The following is a 20,611-nucleotide window of genomic DNA, read 5'->3' as shown; positions in this document are numbered from 1 at the left end:
TGATAAATTACCTGGTCCATGAAGAAGTATATAAATTGAAAAAATAACATTTTCAGGCGTTGCCTAGTATGTAGGTGAAATAATTCAATTAGATGAATCTCACCCGCATAAATAAAGGTTTCAGCTCTTTAACTTCACAAACATCAACAGATGAAAGAATTGAAGGAATATAGATGTTCAAATATAGGCAGAATGGTGAATGTTACACAGTGTGTAAAGTGGCCACTTAAACCAGCCATTGACAGGTCATAAGCCCTGTAGATGCCTAGACTTCTATATTACCTTTTCTTAAATGTTCTTCATCTCTGTTGTAATATGTTAACTTATTTGTTTGTAAATTTGTATAAACCACTTTAATTTTTTTAATTACACTTCGACCGGTTTCGAGGTTACTACCTCATGGTCAGGAATTTAACTAACTTATAATTACACGCGTTACAATTTATATTGCTTGCATATCAATCTACAAGACTGCAAATGCACAAAAATAGATCACGTATCAAAATATAAGTATTTAGGTATTATTATAGATTCCATTTTTAATTGGGAAGAACAGATAAAAACAGTTTGCAATAAGCTAAGAGTTTGCCTACTTAACATGTACCATTTAAAACCACACATACCATACCCAGTGCTGAGACTAGTTTACTTGGGGCTAGTTGACCCAATTATTCAATTTGGATTAAGAATATGGGGATTAAGTTTTGAATCTTATACGGATAGAGTCTTGAACTTACAGGTACAAATTTTAAAAATTATCGTACCTGTAAAAATAAAGAATAAGGCAAAAGACAACAATAAAATATTATTTGATTTTGTTAACGTTTTGCCAATTAACAAACAGTCTCAGTATAAGATAATGACAAATCATTTCCTCGATTGCAATTTTAAATCCAAAATAAACCACCAGTTCATGACCCGACAAGTATCGGCACAGCAGCTGATGGTACCACGACAGAAAAACTACTATGGTGACAGAACAATGGGTAGTGTAGTATCAAAACTGTACAATTTAATACCAGCTGAAAATCGTGAAGAAAAAAACCTAATTTCTTTTTAAAAAATAGTCAAAAAAATATTAAACAGCAAGTGAAACTTAAGTGTATAAATATATTTTATTCTTTAATTATTATTAAACTATGTACTTACTTATAAATTAAAAAAAAAAAAGTAATGTAACCCGCAGACAAGCTTCGGCTTTGCGGGAACAAAAATACAATTATGTATGTTACTTATTTGTTAAAATGAATAAAACTTTTAATTTTATTTATATATATATATATTATATATGATACACGCGTTGCTATATATATATATATATATATATATATATATATATAGCAACGCGTGTAATTATAAGTTAGTTAAATTCCTGACGATGAGGTAGTAACCTCGAAACCGGTCGAAGTGTAATTAAAAAAATTAAAGTGGTTTATACAAATTTATAAACAAATAAGTGTAAAATGTCATACCACAAAGTGAAAAATGTTTTTGATAACAATAATATATACAATTAAAGCTTATTTTCCAATACAATAAATAGTTAACCAATGTGTCGCGTGTTGCGCACGTGTAAAAAGAGTAATCATAATAAATTGTTGTCTCACACACTCTTTCTGTCTCACTTCCGATATTACAGGTATATTCGGGAGCGGGAGTGATAACTTTACGCGTCACACGCGCGAACAGCAAAATTTCTTCATCTTCTCCCAGACGCCCGTTAGTAGCTCCCGGGCTTTCGTCAGAGGCGATTCTTTTGCACGCGCTGAGAGCATGAGTTAATGATTTCATCGTGTTTTTAGCAAGTAGATGGAAAATATTATCATTTTTGACTTTAACCATAATAATTTAACCAATTGCCTATGAATATTATATTACACTTTTACGATTTAAAATCTCTCATTTTATGCATGCGTAATGACTACACAGCACCGTAACGCGCGGATGTTTTTAGGAGAGTATAGAAAAGGTTAACTGCGATGAGAAAACGAGAGTGCTATACAATTTCGATTGCGTTAGAGTGAAATTGATATATGACAAACGAAAAAAAATGTTTGCCAGCTGTATATTATTTTAGATTTATTTATTTATTATGGATAACTTATATAGCGCCATTTCCGTAATAAAATACCTCAAGGGCGCTTTACATGGTGATTCTATTGTTAAGTAATTTAATTGAAGCTTTTAAATTTGTAATTTAATTAAAATAATTTATTTTGTTGTCACGTGCTACGGATTTATTCAAATGTTTTATGATTTATTCAGATGTAATAAATACTATTCGCCTAACGTCATGTTTCTTCTGTTACTCTTACTGGGGTAGAAACTCCCATCCATCAATCAGCAGAAATCCTACATATCTATTGAAATAATCTGATATTTTGAATATTGAATACGATTCAAAAATAATGTTATGAATGGTAAAATCAAGCGAGAGTGAAAATCTGAGACAAGTATAATTGATAAGATTTAGAAAGGGTCACTGAGATAGTTTGATCATATAGAACAAATGGATGATAAAATAATGGATACAAGGCGAGAAAGAACGGTAACGTAGGACGAGGACGACCAAAGAAGACGTGGCAAAATTCAATGAACCTAAATTTCAAGTCTGGTCATGTCAAAAGCAGGCAGAACCGAAGAGCGTGTATGACAAGGTGTATGAATGTATGATTGTAATTTTATGTATGGTTTTTGGTTATACGCGAGTACTGAGAATTCTTTTTAACTCGTTGGTGCGAAGTAGACTCGAGAGTGGCTCGATGATTTGAGGACCGTGTGAGTTGAAGTACTCTCTTGTGGTGGAGAGGGTTCAGAAGAAATTTCTTCGGTTTCTCTACATGAGGGAGTGCGGATATTATCCATGGCTTTATTACACTGAGTTCCTTCAGGATATGCTCGGTTACAGCAGTTTGAAGACCACAAGGAATGTGTATTTAACTACGCACTTCTTTCGATTGTTGCGCGGTATTATTGACAACCCTGAAACTATGCAAGCATTAGCTTTTATGTTCCGGATAATTACCTTAGACAGCGTCAGCATAGAGTGTTTCACATTCCAATATACAGGACCGACCAACCAATGAAAGGGCTATCTCTATGTTGAACAATATTACTTTGGACATAGACATTTTTCACGTCTTTGAGGGATTTTTTTGTTGCAAGATTATTTATTTATTTATTTTTATTTAGGAAACATACAGTACAGTTACATAGTTTTATATTTTACACAGTTAGACTTAACTCTAATGGACCAGTGAAGTTTCCATATTATAAAGTAATTATATGTAAGGTTATTAATCAAAGTACAAAAAAGAGAAGGAAAATAAACATAAATAGAAGTTCAACAATGTTTGAGTCTGTCCAAATCCTTGCAGACTGGCTGGATTTCCTCCCTAGGGAGTTGTTTACATTTAAATTTATTTATTACTACCTGGTAAAAGAAGAAGTATACAAATTGGAAAATTGTTTTCAGGCGTTGCCTAGTAGGTGATTTGGTTCAGCCGGGTGAATTTCACCCGCATGATAAAGGTTTCAGCTCTTTTACTTCACAAAAGTCAGCAGATGGAAGAGTTGAGGAAATGTGGATGTTCAAACATGGGCAGAATATAGATCCAATAAGAGGTCATAAGCCCTGTAAATGCCTAGACTTCCATATTCCCTTCTCAAAATGTTTTCCCGCTCTGTTGAAATAAATTTAAATATAAATAGAAGTTGTTTAAAAATTAAAATTAAAGTAAAAAAATGAAGAAAATTTGGAAAAGTAATTAAAAGTTAAGAATTAAAATAAAGAATGTAAAAATAAAATTTTATTTATTTTTATTTTTTTTATTTTATTATTTTTTCACGCCCATAAGGCTTTTACATACATGAAAATTTTACAAAATATAAGTATATAAACAACATTAAATTTAAAAAATACAATATAAAGCAACAAAAGATAGAACGGTGTTAAGAAGTAAAGTTGGTATAAAAAAAGAAGATGAGTATATAAACAGCATAGATTTTAAAAAAAACACAATATAAAGAAATAAAATAAAGGAACAAAATAAAGGAACAGTGTTAAGAAGTATAGTTGGTATAAAAATAAAAAGATGAGTGTATTAACAACATAAATTTTTTTAAAAAATACAATATACTGTAATAAAATATAGAACTGTGTTTTAAAGTTAAGTTGGTTTTAAAAAAATTAAACCAATATATATATATTTCTATTTTTTTATTAAGCTAAAGAAATACAATTAAAGGTTTAAAGCAGCTAGGTACATAATGTTATAAAATACAATATGAACAGAATATTAAGTTCTATTTGATAAGGAACATATACATTATAAAATAAAATAATAATAACATTTTTTTTAAAAGGAAAAACATAAATATACACATATTTTGAGGAATTCAAAGAAACGATGAGAAGAATCTTTAAATAAGAAATAAATTTATGTCAATTTATCTAACTCTTTTAACATATTATTCTTTGGATATTATGTAAACTTATGTGTTATTTTTATATATACCTAATTTTACTTTATAATTTAATTATTTCTATATCTATGAATAAAGATATTCCATTTTGAAATGTACATAAATGAATAAAAAAAATTTAAAATGATAATGTAAAAGCTTGAAATGTATGTTAGGATAGACGTGTGAGGCGATCCATCGTATTTGTAGTTTTACTATTAATTAAAAAATATTTTTTCAGTCCCCAACGTTATAATCGTCCCCTCGCCTCCTAAATTTCAGTCAAATTTCAAATACGGAGTATTTGTTTTGGCGGGAACCCCGCGAAAACATTTCGTTGTTTGCAAAATCGAAAATATTTGCTGAGTAATTAATCACAAGTAAATAAACAAAAAAGCAATTAAAATATTACTACTAAATAAATTTATTGAATGTTAGTAAATAGATGAAGAGAAATTTTTCAATCAGTCCTAAGTCAAAAATTAAGATTTTCTAAGTAAGAATGTCGTGTCGAATCGTAATCACAATAATTAAAAGTGCATGTTTGTTTTTTAGTATTTTATTTTCAATTTATACATTTATAAACCTTTACGGATTACACACATTTAAAAAATTAATTTTTATCACAATATTTGAGTTTGTCATATCAATGGGTATACGAGTAAGTTGATATTTTATTAGTATGTGCTCTCTATTAATTTGTTAACTATTATCATATATTAGAATGTAGTTGCCTAGCTTGGAACGGGGTATGTACCCTTGCTAGCTGGGCAAAGTGTACGTAAATTTTTATTTTTGATAAAAGGTAAATAAACAAATAAATAAAAAAATGCAATGGCGATGGATAATACCTCTAAGAAGGAAATATAGGAAGTCTAGGCATTTACAGGGCTTATGACCAGTCATTGGCTGGTTTAAGTGGCCACTGTGTAACATCCATATTTCTTTGATTCTTCCATTTGTTGATTTTAGTAAAGTTAAAGAGTTAAAACCTTTATTACTGTGAAGAGATTCATCTGACTGAATTATTTCACACACTAGGCAACGCCTGAAAACGATTTTCCAAATTTTAAATTTCTTCTTGGACCAGTTGGTTTATTACAATATTTATTTAAACATAGGCAAAATGGTGAATGTTACACAGTGTGTAAAGTGGCCACTTAAACCAGCAATTGACAAGTCACAAGCCCTGTATATGCCTAGACTTTCATATTCCTTTCTTTAAGGTATTCTCCATCGCTGTTGTAATTCGTGAATCTTAATGACTCCCGAGGGGGTAAAATCCAGTCTTTTGTCTACAAACATTTGGACATAATCAAACATTGTTTATATACTGTTTCTGCTATTTTCCGTGTAAAATATAATGAACGTGCTTAAAATATGTGTGTGTTTTTTGCAAAAATATTCATTTTAATTTCGTTAAGCGATTTTTTAATTTTCCTGTTATTTCAAAAAATTTGGGAGTTCGCAAAATTCTCTGAAGCCGAATAACAATGTTCCTTTTTGGCTTTTCTTTGAATATCTAGTGACGGGTCCCTTAGATTGAACTGAAGAATGTCAGAGCTGACACTTTAGCCTGTCATTACGTCACTACTTTGACATGACAAAATGTCGTTTGTCCCAAAGTACAGCCTGATATGAAAATAGCTTACACTTCAATTTATAAAAGTGAATTATGGGCATTAAGATACTTTTAGACCGATCGATCATTATCAAAATTATTTTGTGTTCAATTTTTCGTGTGGGTATATTAAACAATTTGACAGAAAAATAATTTGTTTTCAAGCGTTGCCTAGTATGTGAATTGGTTTAACCGGACGCCTCTTACCCACATGACAAAGGTTTCATCTATTTTACTTAACAAAAGTTGACATATGTAAGAGTTGAGGAAATATAGATGTTTAAACATAGGCAGAATGGTGAATCAACAATATTTTGAGTTTATCCAAATTTGTGTAGACAAGGACTGGAATCAACTCCCTGGGGTGCTGTTTATATTAACATATTACAACAGAGATGAAGAACATTTAAGAAAAGGTAATATAGAAGTCTAGTCAACGGCTGGTTTAAGTGGTTTAAGTGGTTGTTTGTTTGCGCGAAATACAAAATGAATGACATTTACTAATATTTAATTCCAGTAAATTTTGATTACAATACTGAAAAAGTCTGTCGAGATCTTCTTGCAATTTTCGCACAGTCAGTGTGAGATTTAATGCAGGCGTAAATTTTCATGTCATCAGCAAAGGATATGAATTTACAATATTTAAAGCATTTTTTTTATGTCATAAGTATATGCGTTTATTCCTTCAATTCTTTCATCTGTTGATGTTTGTGAAGTTAAGAGCTGAAACCTTTATTTATGCGGGTGAGACTAGACTTCCATATTACCTTCTCTGAAATTTTCTTCATCTCTGTTGTAATATGTTAATGTTAACAGCTCTCCACTGAGTTGAATTCAGTTTTTGTCTACAAAAATTTGGACGAACTCAAAATACTGTTAAAAAAACAATTTTAACTTTTTTGGCAGATATTTGGTAAATAAAGTTCATTAACAGTTATTCCTTAGTTTTTATTAAATTCTTGTTTTTCTATAACTAGACATAAAACAAATAAGTTTTTTATTTAATATTCCAGAAAAATTTATTGTATAAACAGAATTCGTATAAAAGGGTCGCGGTCGTAAGGGTTAAACGTCTTATTACGAACAAACTTGCCCCGAGCCAATATTTACAGTACGAATATTAACCCTCTTTCCTTTATAAGAGGGGATATTCTCATTAAGTTAATATTACAAGATTACTTGTTTAGATGGGCTTCATAATACTAATGCCTTTATTTAATACATTGTTGTGTTCTATGGACCACTTTGGAATATATTAAGGTTGATTCGCATGAGGTCAGAACACAAATCATATTTAATTGTTAACAATATTTAAGTATGTCTTAATTTTACTGGACACGTAACGGATTTTCCCCCCAAGGAGTTTATCAAGATTTATGTAAACTATTGATTTACGAGGGTTCTCGGAAATGTTTCAGACCTAACAATGAAAAAGGTCATATTTATTCAATTTTTTTGTTTTGTTTTTCTACATAGTCTTCTTTTACGTCTTCTCCCAGCAATGCTCCCATCTCTTCAACCCATTTTTTTTTATTTATTAATAAAACATATAAGACATGAATATCATGATATTATATTCCCAGGAGTTGTACGAGAAAACTCATTTGGGACGGTACATAAAAAAAATAGTACATTTCTTGTAACAATACATAGTATACATTTAAACAATAAAAATTTAAACAAATTTTAACAATCTATGAACTTAATATTAAAAAAGGAAAGAAAACATTTAAACAATCTGTGAACTTAATATTAAAGAAGAAAATAAAAACATTCAAACAATCTGTGAACTTAATATTAAAAAAGAAAAGAAAAACATTTAAACATTCTGTGAAATTAATATTAAAAAAGAAAATAAAAACATTTAAACATTCTGTGAACTTAATATTAAAAAAAGAAAAGAAAAACATTTAAACCTAAAACACAATATATAGACTATTCACAGAAACTGAGCTAAAAACTATCACTTTCAAAAAGATTCAAGAAATAGGTGTTCATTTCTGGTCTTTGAGATTTACCACTCGACATTTCATTTTTAAGGTCATCAGGCAGTTTATTAAATTGTATACGACCAATGTATTCCAGAGACCTTTTGCCGAACTTCGTGGAACAAAATTTAAAAATGTGAAGATTTTTTGCATGTCGTGTATTATAGTTGTGAATTTCATGATTAAATGTAAGTTTTAAATTTGTGTGAGCAGAAAAGTTTATGATGTTTGAAATAGTGTTAGTGATGTCATACAGTGCCATTACCTTGAAAGGAAGTATTTTTGTGTTACGATAAATATATATATAATATTTATTCATTTATTTTATTTTATTTAACAAATTTACGGACAATGTCCAATTCAAACAAATTATATGATGTAAAACAATAAAAATCCAGTAACAAATAATAGAAGGGATACAACAAAGAAAAGCAAAGACAAGTTAATACATTAGACAGGCATTATGGAATCCAGGTTCATTCTACAAATATACAGTCAATTTATTGGGAATTTTTCTTCAGAATGGGGAATGTTACACAGTGTGTAAAGTGGCCACTTAAACCAGCCATTGACAGGTCATAAGCCCTGTAGATGCCTAGACTTCTATAATACCTTCTCTTAAATGTTTATCATATCCGATGTAATATGTTAATATAAACAGCTCCCCGGGGTGTTGAATCCAGTCCTTGTCTACAAAAATTCGGACAAACTCAAAATATTGTTGAAAAATAATTTAAGTTTTGATTTTCATTTACAAATCTAATTATTCTGGGTAGAGGCGCATGGAAACCATAATTAGTCTTATGATGACCGAGGAACAGAATTCCACTATTTCTGAGTCTACGTGAAGAAACATTAAGAGATATTCGTCGGAGAATAGTCGGGACATCAAATAAACTATTGAGTATCTTAAACACGCAAATGAAATCTGCATTACATCGACGTTGTGAGAGACTGGATATATTTAGGAAAAGTTCCATTTCGGTATATAAATATATATATATATATAGTTGGATAATTTATATTGCGCCATTTGTGTAAAAATCACCTCAAGGGCGATGTACAATTAATAAATATCCCAGTACGTCTTGCAGCTACAGAGCGCATGGACGGTTGGGATTCTAGTTCCTCATTTTCAATTAAGAGCAATCAAAAATTATAACAGATAGTAGCTAGATTACAGGACGTCTTGCAGCTACTAAGTGCATAGACGATTGGAATTCTAGACCCCATTTACAAAATTAAGGTATTTTAAAGTTGATATATGAAAGCTAGATAACCAATCATCGTGCAGCTACAAAGCGCATGGACGAGTGGAATTCTAGCAAAGTTAAAATGATATCAATAAATTTACAAAAAATAGAGCATAGTAGTAAGTTTACAATATCAATGGCGACTGCTTTTCTTGACATTTGGCTTGCCAACTGCCGGCTAAATGCAATAAATAGCATGATAAATAATAAATAAATAAATAAAAATAGCAGTTTTACACCGGTGAAATTCAACCATGTGATTGCGCGGCAGGATTATACGTCGCAAAACGTAAATATTTTGACATTTAATATTAGGTGTCCACGGATATTCCGTTGTGATCGCGAATATGATTAACATAGTAAAGAGACTCCCGGACGAAATAAAAATAATGATATGAATAAAAACAAAGTAAAATTGGTTTTAAAAATCTTTTTCTTAAATTCTAAGTTTAGTCTGTAAAAAAAAAAAAAAAATTATAAAAAAATGGGGAAACCAAACAATTTAAAAAAGCGTCAAAAAAAGTGTTTGTTTATTATTTTTTTATATATTTCGTTTTCAAAAAAGACTTGATTTACTTGTATTTAATTTTTTAAAACTTTTATTTTATTGATATTTTTTTTTAAATATTTTATGTAAACATTTATTATATTGTGTTACAAAAATGTTTAAAGAGATAAATCCCTGCAAAAAAACTGCTTTTGCAGTTTGGCGGGAATTTAAAAAAAATGTTTAGAATTTAAAAAAGAAAAATAAATAAAAAAAATAAAAAAAACAACCCTGGTGAGAAGTTGTTATCACGTCGATAGTTATTTGTGATTGAGGTACAGGTAGATTTAGAAAAGTCGGTATGTGGCTATTTAAAAATACTGACAAATATTTAGTTAAACATAACATATATTTATTTAATCCAATATAAAATACAATACAAATACATGGTTAACAAAAATGTCTATACAATAGGTAGGTACATTCAATATATATATATATATTTTATGGATATAGCCACTCCACTGGCCCACAGGCACGGTCCGGAGTGTCAGTGTATTATTTATTTATACATAATTGTACATAATTTCACATCAATTGTGTAAAAATTTCAAAGGTATAATTTTTTTTTTAAATTAAAACATATCTACATCAACATATTACAACAGAGATGAAGAACATTTAAGAAAAGGTAATATAGAAGTCTAGGCATCTACAGGGCTTATGACCTGTCAATGGCTGGTTTAAGTGGCCACTTTACACACTGTGTAACATTCACCATTCTGCCTATATTTGAACATCTATATTCCTTCAATTCTTTCATCTGTTGATGTTTGTGAAGTTAAAGAGCTGAAACCTTTATTTATGCAGGTGAGATTCACCTAATTGAATTATTTCACCTACATACTAGGCAACGCCTGAAAATGTTATTTTTTCAATTTCTATACTTCTTTATGGACCAGGTAATTTATCAACAATATTTTGGGACGTTGGGGGTTGAACCCAGTCCTTGTCTACAAAACTTTGGACAAACTCAAAATATTGTTGACATATCTACATCAATAAAACGAAAAAGGATTTTCAAGAAACTATAATTACATTCTTATATATGAAACATATTCCTCAGCTTCCTGTCTAGTCTTTTTAGCAATCCATTTATGTACTCTAGCTTTGAAAATATTGTTTTTCATTTTGTTCGCCAATATGTCCTTAAAGCTTAAAAAGTTGTCTAGCTTAGGGGCCAGAAAAGTATAATGCCTTTGTCCGTAATTTGTTTTTTTCTTTGGGAGCAGAAGTATTGTCTTTTGTCTTTGCCAAGTGTCGTAAATTTGTTGTCCGTCATGTCTGTCAAGATTTTGATGGAAATGTCTTAAAATTGTCTTTGTGTATATTTGTCTTATGTCTAACATGACACAAAATATTTGGACTTGGTCGAAATGTTGCAGATAAAATAACCAATCGTTGGCCGCCGAAGAAGCATAGCGGGGCAAAGGTGGGGGACGTTTTGAAATGCCAAGGGCGGAAGAAGCTACCCCGTTTTGGCAAACCAGATATTCTACTACAATGTATTATTTTTTTTTTTTATTTATAAATCATATAACTCAAAGTATTTTACAAGTTTAATACAGTTATAGTGATTCCTAGTTCGTACGCAATTTTTCTTATAAATTTATGCTGAACTAATGAGGAACTTCAGCCCTACGGGAAATTGGATACAAAAAATGTTTTCTTACGCGGGGTAAAAATTAGAGCATTAAATTGTACTGCAAAGTTTCTTGAAAATGTACAGAAAAAATAATAAAAAATATTTTGATAAAAACGCACTACTTTAAATGACGTCACTGGTTCATGTGAATCAACCTATGATCTGAGAGCTATGGAAGATTTCCGGTCTGCTTGTCGCTTCTGGACCAATAGGAAGAACTGAATGGGAATAAGCGGAAATGAACCTCTGACGTCACACGCGGAGTTATTTCAGAAATACAAAACTTTAAAAAATCGTAGCGCCGATAATACGATATGTAAAAATTAAAAAAAAAAAAATTTGACTTAGTTTAACAGTCTATTAACGAATAAAAAAATTGAAAAAACCGCTGAACTTCCTCATTCGATGCGATTTGTATGAGTAACATATGAAGGAGGCCATATTACTGAGGCGTTTTCAAGAATGGGACGAACCAATGAGCAGTAAAGGGTTTTTAGAGTTAATATATTTTCAAAATCGGTTGTAGCTCTATTAACAAATCCAAGAAATTTAAGATATTTGTCAATGATATAGTCAATGTGTTTATTAAAAATTAATTTGTTGTCTAGAATCACCCCGAGATCTCTTATTGAAGTTACAACCGAAAGAATTTGGTCATTGAGTTCATAATCTATCCAAATAGTAGTAAGTGTCTTTCCCTGTAAAATAATCGTTTAGATGAGAATCTCTGTCCTCCGAGCGCAACTTTTAGCTTAGGGAACAAAATAAGTCGCTCGGGGCTAGATCTGGTGAGTAAGGAGGGTGGTCAAGCAGTTCAAACCGTAATTCGTGGATTTTTGCTATGGCAACCTCTGAGGTGTAAGAAGGTGCACTGTCTTGGTGTTTTTTTTTCTTTTTCAAATATGGGCATTTTTCCGTGATTTCTGTCTTCAACTTATCAATTAATGATGCCTAATATGCTCCAGTAATAGATTTTCCTTTTTTTAGGTAATCGATGAAAATAACTCCACGACTATCTCAGAAAACAATTGCCACCACTTTTTCAGCCGAAAGAACAGTTTTTGCATTTTTTTGGGGTAGATTCCACCTTCGCAGTCCACTGTTTGGACTAATTTTTGTTTCTGGAGTAGCATGATAATTCCATGTTTCATCTACCGTAACTAATTGTTGGTGCCAAAAGCCTGATTTATTAGGCCTTAAGTGCGTCAACAGAGTGGTGCAAATGTTCATTTCAACACGTTTTTGGTCAGGAGTGAGCAAACGCGGCACCCCGCGCGTGGTTAGCTTTCTCATGCCTAAATCTTGTTTTAATATGCAACAAACGCATTTTTTGGACATGTTCATAGACTTTGCCATATCTTTAATCTTAATCTGACGGCTATCCAGCACCATTTGGTGAACTTGGGCGATGTTATTTTCAGTGGTTGCAGATTTTGGCCACCCCAAACGTTCATTGTCATCCAAGCTGGTACGTCCACGTTTAAATTCAGCTACTCGAAATTTTACGGAGCAGAGTCACCGTACACAGTGTCCAACTCGTCTTTGCCTTTCAGAAATAAATATTTAGTAACAGCTCAATACTTGATTTTTTCAATCTTTATAAAAACATTCATGGAAACTCACTTTAACGACTGTTAAAAAATAAATGCGTGTCCAAAACGGTCGAATTTTTTATGGGTACTTTTGAACGCAAGCGCAAACACATTCCGTTGACAAGTGCTGTCATCTTCATGTTGAGGTCGGAAACATTTCAGACAACCCTCGTTCATCATAGTTTGCAATCTCAAAGGGCATAAAATAAAGATTTGTATTGTCACCATGGTTGTTTAATTACATGGACAACTGTATGAAAGATATGAAATGGTATTACGATCAACTTAGGTGCAATGGAGAGTATTTTTCTTCATGTTCCTGATAACTACCCTAGACATTGGTAGTTTAAGATGTTTTATCTTTCAGCTTGCAGAATCAGCCCGACAATGGTAATGCCAGTATGAAGAGCAATGTCTTTCCTCAACTGTATCTCTTTGGATATCGCCATATTTCGTGTTACTCAAAGAAAGTTAAGAACAGATAACTTCCTTTTGCTCTAATTACCGGGTACCATTATATCACAAGAATGCATGGATGAAGCTTATAGCAATTAGTAACACCAATAGCAGTGAGTATGAAAGAACAACAAAAATTACAAAGTATGCAAGAGGATGGTTAAGAACGGGGTAAAAGAACGCAAAAAACGACTAAACAATAAGGAAGGTATAATAATGTCCACTCATTTTCACAAAAACATAAAATTTTCTTTGGAAAGAGGTGAGAAAGACAAATAACTTTTGAAAGTGGAAATATAAAAGGCGATTAAGTCAAAAAATTGCCGAATGCTAACAAATGACGAAGGAGCGAAAGAGAGATGGACGGAATACTTTATGAAAGTATACGAAAGTACTGAAAGTGTCCCTGGGTAACAATTTGGTTGTGCAGAGGAATATACGAGTGATGATACAGTTACTCAGTTCTAGCACGTAGTTCAAGTGCCGTCTCTTCAACTCATCATCGTTGTCACACTCACGCAACACAATTCACGATTTATCCGCCATGTAATACATATGCACTAAACAGCAACCTCGTGTCTTCTCTGTCAATCTCTAACTGGGGTAAGAACTCCAACCCTATGTTGAGAGTTGGTTGTTACCTAAGTCCTACATATACAAATATTTAATAACATTTAGTAAAATGTTAATGTGTTTTTATTTTAATTATAAAAAAAATCTTCATTTTTTATTGGAGCTCCGTTAGCGTTGGGTTAAATTTCATAATACTTTATCTTGGAAAATAAATATACTACAATATCGTTGTACCTATCGTTTGCCAGGAGACAAAAATATCCTAGATTTTCTTGCCAATGTTTGGTTACCCTTAGCAAGACTCTACGGGATGAAATCCAAACAAAGATGTTCGCTGTTTACCATTTCGGTATCACTGCTTCTCATCACGAATAAGTCGTTTCGAGCTAAAATTAACTTTGATCTACAAAGAAACATGTATGATTAACAAATTACAACAGAGATGAAGAACATTTCAGAGAAGGGAATATGAAAGTATATTTATTTATTTATTTGCGGACATTGTCAATTTATGCATTTAATTTGGAAAAATCATAGAGTAGGGAAATATCATATACTACGAATACCGATAAAAATATATATGAAATGGATTTTATTTATTTATTTTATTAATTTTATTTAATTTTTTTTTTTATTTATTTATTTTTTTTTTTTTTTTTTTATTTATTTTATTTTTTTTATTTATTTTATTTTTTTTATTTATTTTATTTATTTTATTCTTTTTATTCTTTTTATTCGTTTTATTCATTTTATTTTTGCACCACAACAGGCCAGGAGGCTCAATTTCAGTGGTCATAAATGGATAGTGGAGCTGGGTAGAAGTAAAATGGATTGTCTCGTTCGCCCAAACCAATATTGAATCAACTGCTCCACAAATGTATAGTTTATGTTTTGTTTTTTTCTTTTATTGTGCATTTTTTAACATAAATAATACAATTTTTTATGAATTAAATATAAACATAAATACGTAGTGCATAAAACTGTCTGAACATTTTTAAAATTATCTCTGTATATTAAGTCTTTGCTTAATATTCACACATGTAAAAATATATATTTTTTAAAGTATATTGTTAAGTGTCCCCGGCACGATTACCCCTGTGAGGTTACATTATTTTTATTATAAACCATTGTTTATTAAGTGAAAAAAAAGAATAAATATTTTATTTTTTTCGTAAATAGCTTAGACCGTTATTCTAATAAATAAATACATGATCCCTGTTATTAACTTCACCTCGGTTAAAATATTGGTCCTTTAAATAATATTGTACAGAGTTTTTTGTGGGTTTATGAGCTCAGTTGAACTCAAAGTTGGCCCTATTCACACGTTGTTGGACTTACGCCAAAACCTGTCAGTAAAATACGTTTATCATTTTTTATTATACAGCCTAACCCGATTCTATCAATGTAAATTCTATTAAATTTCTCAAATGTTAAATGCTTAGTAAAATATCTTGAAAAATTATTAACAGACCATTACCCTACGAAAGAAATCGATTAATCGTAAAATGTTGTCTGCGTCCGGGCGGATTAAGAAAACACAATACTGATACACCTACCGCAGCTAATCTTATCATTTTTGTGTAACGTGAAGGTAAGATGATCAGCTTTGCGCTGAAGCGCTTGGAAGTATCCTAGGAAAAGAACACATGTTTAAATAGATATTTCATGTCGACCATTTCAGGATTCCTATATAACGCCTCCCTAAATTTATTTCATTCGACACCCAACAGACATTTGTTAATTAATAAGATACAATTTTACCATAAACAAATATCAGTAAATCCAATTTGAGACTTCTACATAATGTTGTCACTTAAAAATTATATACAACATAAAATAATTAATCATACACAACTTATAATATTATTAAAAATGTAAATGTAATACATATTTAAAATAAATCTACTTTTGAATATTAGTCACACTGTTGCACTTTATAAAATAAATTACAACTTTAGTTGACCAAGCAGTGTACATTTATTACGTGCCTACATACAGTACTGCATATAACCTGCATATTATAGGCAGCTGATTCAAGGCGCAACATCATAACTTGATTTTTTTTTGTAAATTTAATTTTTAAATGAAGTTAAAGACACGTTATTGATATCAATACAATTTATTTTATAATTACACATATTGCAGGTTCTATTTACAAATGAATTTTGAAATGATTTAGTGGAACATTTAGAAATTTTAAATAGAGATTGGTTTCTGGTCTGCTTTACTGGGAATCTAAAATTAATAAGTGATTCTTAGACAATTTGTCGTGTTGTTTAAAATTTTATACATAAAAATGGCGTCAGCTATGTTCCTGTTAGTTTAGAGAGTTTGGAGTTTAGGCAAGTTTGAAGATTCATTTGGACTTGTTGGTTGGAAAACGAATTCCCACTTGGATGCGGAACGAGAAATTGCAGGGGGTGAAGCTCTAAGGCTTCTACGATATTTTTAGCGGAGTAGATTGTGTTTTAATTTTAATGAAATAAGTTAATACCCTCGATGTGCAGTACGCAGTGTCAATCGGTCACAACCCCAACGAATGAGATAGATCAGAAATGGATGCCACTAACCTGGTTCATTATTGATGGAATTGCGGTGGTCCGACTGATCAATTGCGAGCGGCATCAATACTAGGACAGGTCCTCGATCTGGAGCTGAACACTGGTGGTTGGTGGAAACAAAGTCTTTATTGCGGCACATGTTCAACAAAATAAACGCGTGATTCACTACACAAGGTCTTATTGTGGCGGATGATCAAAAGACACTGAGGTGGGATGTGAACAGTTGTTGTGGGTTAAAGGGATTTTGAAGGGTGACAATATTTTAACAATGCATACCCACATAATTTGCAACCACCTGTTTTCAGAGTCAACCGTCTAAAGTTGCAAAACGATGTACATTTTTACTGTATAGATTCAATTCGGTTAATGTATTTTTTGTATAGAGGACTCCAAGCGGGAGATGCAAATTCTAATTGAATTCGAACATATGTAAAGTAAAGAATTTTAAGAGTGCGCACATGATTGAATAAGGAAACCTAAAATTCGATTCGATTTTTTAACAATTGAGTTGACATGTGCTTCAGACGTTAACTAATTGTCAAGTAGAACCCTGAGATCCCGCATCTCATTAACTTTAATACCTATTCTCATCTTCACTCAACAGTATGAAGACTGTCTGGATTTCAGATATCAACTCAATAAAAAACAAATGCCGCCTAAAAAGCTTGCATAACACCTGGATTTACAAACCCTTGGAAAGCATTTCTTGAGCATCTAACTGCAGCATGAAACAGAGACATGTGAACAATGTACATGATGCATGCAGACTATATAATTAAATTGGCATTGTTTTGACATAGCTCAGTTTATTTTATCAGGGGTTGCGGTATGTTATGGGACAATATAACATTTAACAATACGCCCGAGAGTGATTTGTTTGCATAATTTCTACATCAAAATGAAACCTCATATCTGCCGAACATTACGAAGAGAATTATTATATAATTTTCAGACTGACGCATGACGCCGAAAACATTCATTTATCTAGGGAATAAGATTAATACTTTTTTTCTTCAATTTTAAGGTTAAAAAAATAACAACGTATCTTGGCCGCAATGAGAAATTCCAGCCCAACCCGGAGTTAAATTTTAAAAATGTTTTTGTGTACACGTGAATATTTAAACATTTTGAAGTAGGATGAAATATCTCAAAAACGCACGCAAAAATAAATAAAAAATGTTAAGAATAGTATTTATTTTAAAATCGTAAATAATGACGTCACTCCTTATATCTACATGTAGTATTTCCGGTTTCCGCTTTAAAGCCCCCGCACCTTGTAAGGAACGTATTGACCATAGAAAAAATGAGTATAATTTTTGATTGAAAAGTTTTGACATTTACGATCTACCGTTCTACCGTTCGTAAAAACAACCATAACATAGAAATAAGCAAATTACGATCAACTAAATGAAGTAATCAAAGCAATATTCTATAGATTCTTGTCAGTTTTCTTATTGGCCGGAGAAATACAACTTACCGCGTTCAGTGAAAGTAAGAACGCCAACCGTTTCATGACGTCACTACTGAAAAGTGACACACTGATTACAGTCATTTGGCGCGGTATTTGATAAATGTAACTTTAAAAAATCATATATTTGTAAATAACGCACAAAAAAAATAAAAATATTTTTGCTTAGTTAAATAGTACGCTAATAGAAAACAAAAAAATTAGAAAACAGTGGAATTCCTCATTATGAACGCAATTTTTTTAAACTGATACACAAGAGTAAAGTCGATTTTTAATTAATTAGAAATACTTACATATAGACAAACAATATTTTACGATATAATCACATTTTGTGTATTAAATTATTAAATAAAAAAAAACAGAATTTTGGAAATAAAAATTATGTCGTCTAGGACATGTTCATAATACCAGGGATAAGGAAAAAATCAGACTCCAATTTAGGAAAAAAGCGAAGTAATGAAATCAAATTTTATATAACGCAGTAAAAAATATTAAGATATGGGAAGAACATTTCGATGGCAGCTACGTAAACTATCGTATGTTGAAGACATCGACTTTTCAGGAGAGCAGTTTAAAAAAGTTTTTGTTCTGAATCTTTCTAACAGAGAGGGAAAATATTTTTGAGAAGGCAATGTGGAAATCTAGGCATTTACAGAGCTTATGACCTGTCATTGGCTGTTTTTTTTAGTTTCAGTGCTACAGAGCAGCGTTTATTTGATATTTCAAAACACATATTGCAATTTGTTACCCACTAAGTCTAAAGGCTTTTCGGTGGGACACATTTTTTTTATGAAAGGTTTATTTTACATTATTTTATTTATAGTATACAAATTTATTTATTTCAGAAGATATTTCTTCGGTTTTTTTTTCATTTGAAGATCTTTCATTTAATGTTCGTTCTCCGAAGTAATTTGTAATTCGAGGAACGATCAGGAAGCCCTTAGTTTTTAATCTAGTGTTGTGAGGGTAAGAAACACTTTTTTTATATTCCGGATCAACAAGGTGATGTACAATCGATTTGTAGTCACAAAGTTGTTTTACCGGCAGGACATTACAGAAATTAAGATAGGTATGCACATTCACCCGTATGTTTCGCCTCACGGATTATGCTATCTGGCACAATCCCCTTTAATAGTCGCACCTGAAAATCATAAATTTTACTCAGATGATATTGGAAGGCGAGACCGTAGACACGCACTCCGTAAGATATAATCGATTCAAAGAGCGAGGTATTTACAAGGTGTGACAGAAAAGCAATGAGACAGATTTTTTATTTACAAAAGCTTTTATTTTTTTCAAACATCAATGTTATCCCCTTCAAAGTAGTTCCCTTGGGCAACTACACACCGATGGAGACGTTGTTCCCACTGTTGGTAGCAGCGCTGGAAGTCTTCAACCGGTATGGTCTTTAGCATGTCTGTTACACTCTTTTGAATATTTTCGAAAGTCCCGAAATGACGTCCTTTGACGACGTTTTTCAATTTAGAGAAAAGGAAGAAGTCACAGGGACTGAGGTCAGGTGAATAGGGGGGCTGGGAACCACAGGAATACCTTAAGAGTTAAAATATAAACATATTTTTTCATTTCGTTTCTTTTACATTTGCTATACTTGACATAATTTCAATTATTGTATTGAGTGTATACAATTTTTTTGGTGTGTACATGAGTGTCCTACACTAATATATCATTAAATTGTCAATATTTGTGTACACACTGTTTGTTTATCCAATAAAATAAATAAATAAAAGGGTGTTTTTACACTGGAATATTTCAGTCTCGGGATTGGCACCTGAAGCGTAAGACTAATCATTTTACCTTTATGTAACAAAAAATCAAGATCCAATGCGATTGGCGTACCAATACAGTGCCCGGTGCATTATTACGTGCGGAAACGGATTGACGATGGGGATGATGAATATATCTTTATGGTTTTTCTCGTAAAAATAAAGTGATCTTGAAAAACAGTAAAAATCGGAAAATATCTGCCTCATTTCTAGTGCGTAAGAAAAAACATCCCAATGATGAAATTACAATTTCAAATTTAAGGTTTCGCTGACTGAGTAAAAGTGTTGTAAAAACCTTACAAAATCAAAGAATCTCATTTTTTCAGTTCTCAGACCATCTCTATCATGTTTAAAACATTAAAACAAGCCTTTGTTATTATTGGTAAAAATAATGCGGTAATTTGTAGAGTTTATTGCTTCGTTTTCACTATTATTTATTTATGTACGGGGGTGGATTGAAAATGAAGCTACCTAAGTAGGAAAAAAACTTTTTTTTTAAAAAAAAACATTTATTTCTCAACATGGTCTCCTTTTACTTCGACACACTTAGTAAGACGATATTCCAACTTTTTTATACCACTGAATAATACGATTTCGGGAACCTCTCCAAATACGCCTTAGTTGCGGTAATCACTTCTTCGTTTGAGCTGAATCTTTTT

The sequence above is a fragment of the Micrasema longulum genome, unplaced genomic scaffold (genome assembly GCF_059751315.1).
Source record: "Micrasema longulum isolate JH-2025_06_02 unplaced genomic scaffold, ASM5975131v1 h1tg001583l, whole genome shotgun sequence".
Lineage (NCBI taxonomy): Eukaryota > Metazoa > Arthropoda > Insecta > Trichoptera > Brachycentridae > Micrasema > Micrasema longulum.
This window is presented reverse-complemented; position numbering follows the sequence as displayed.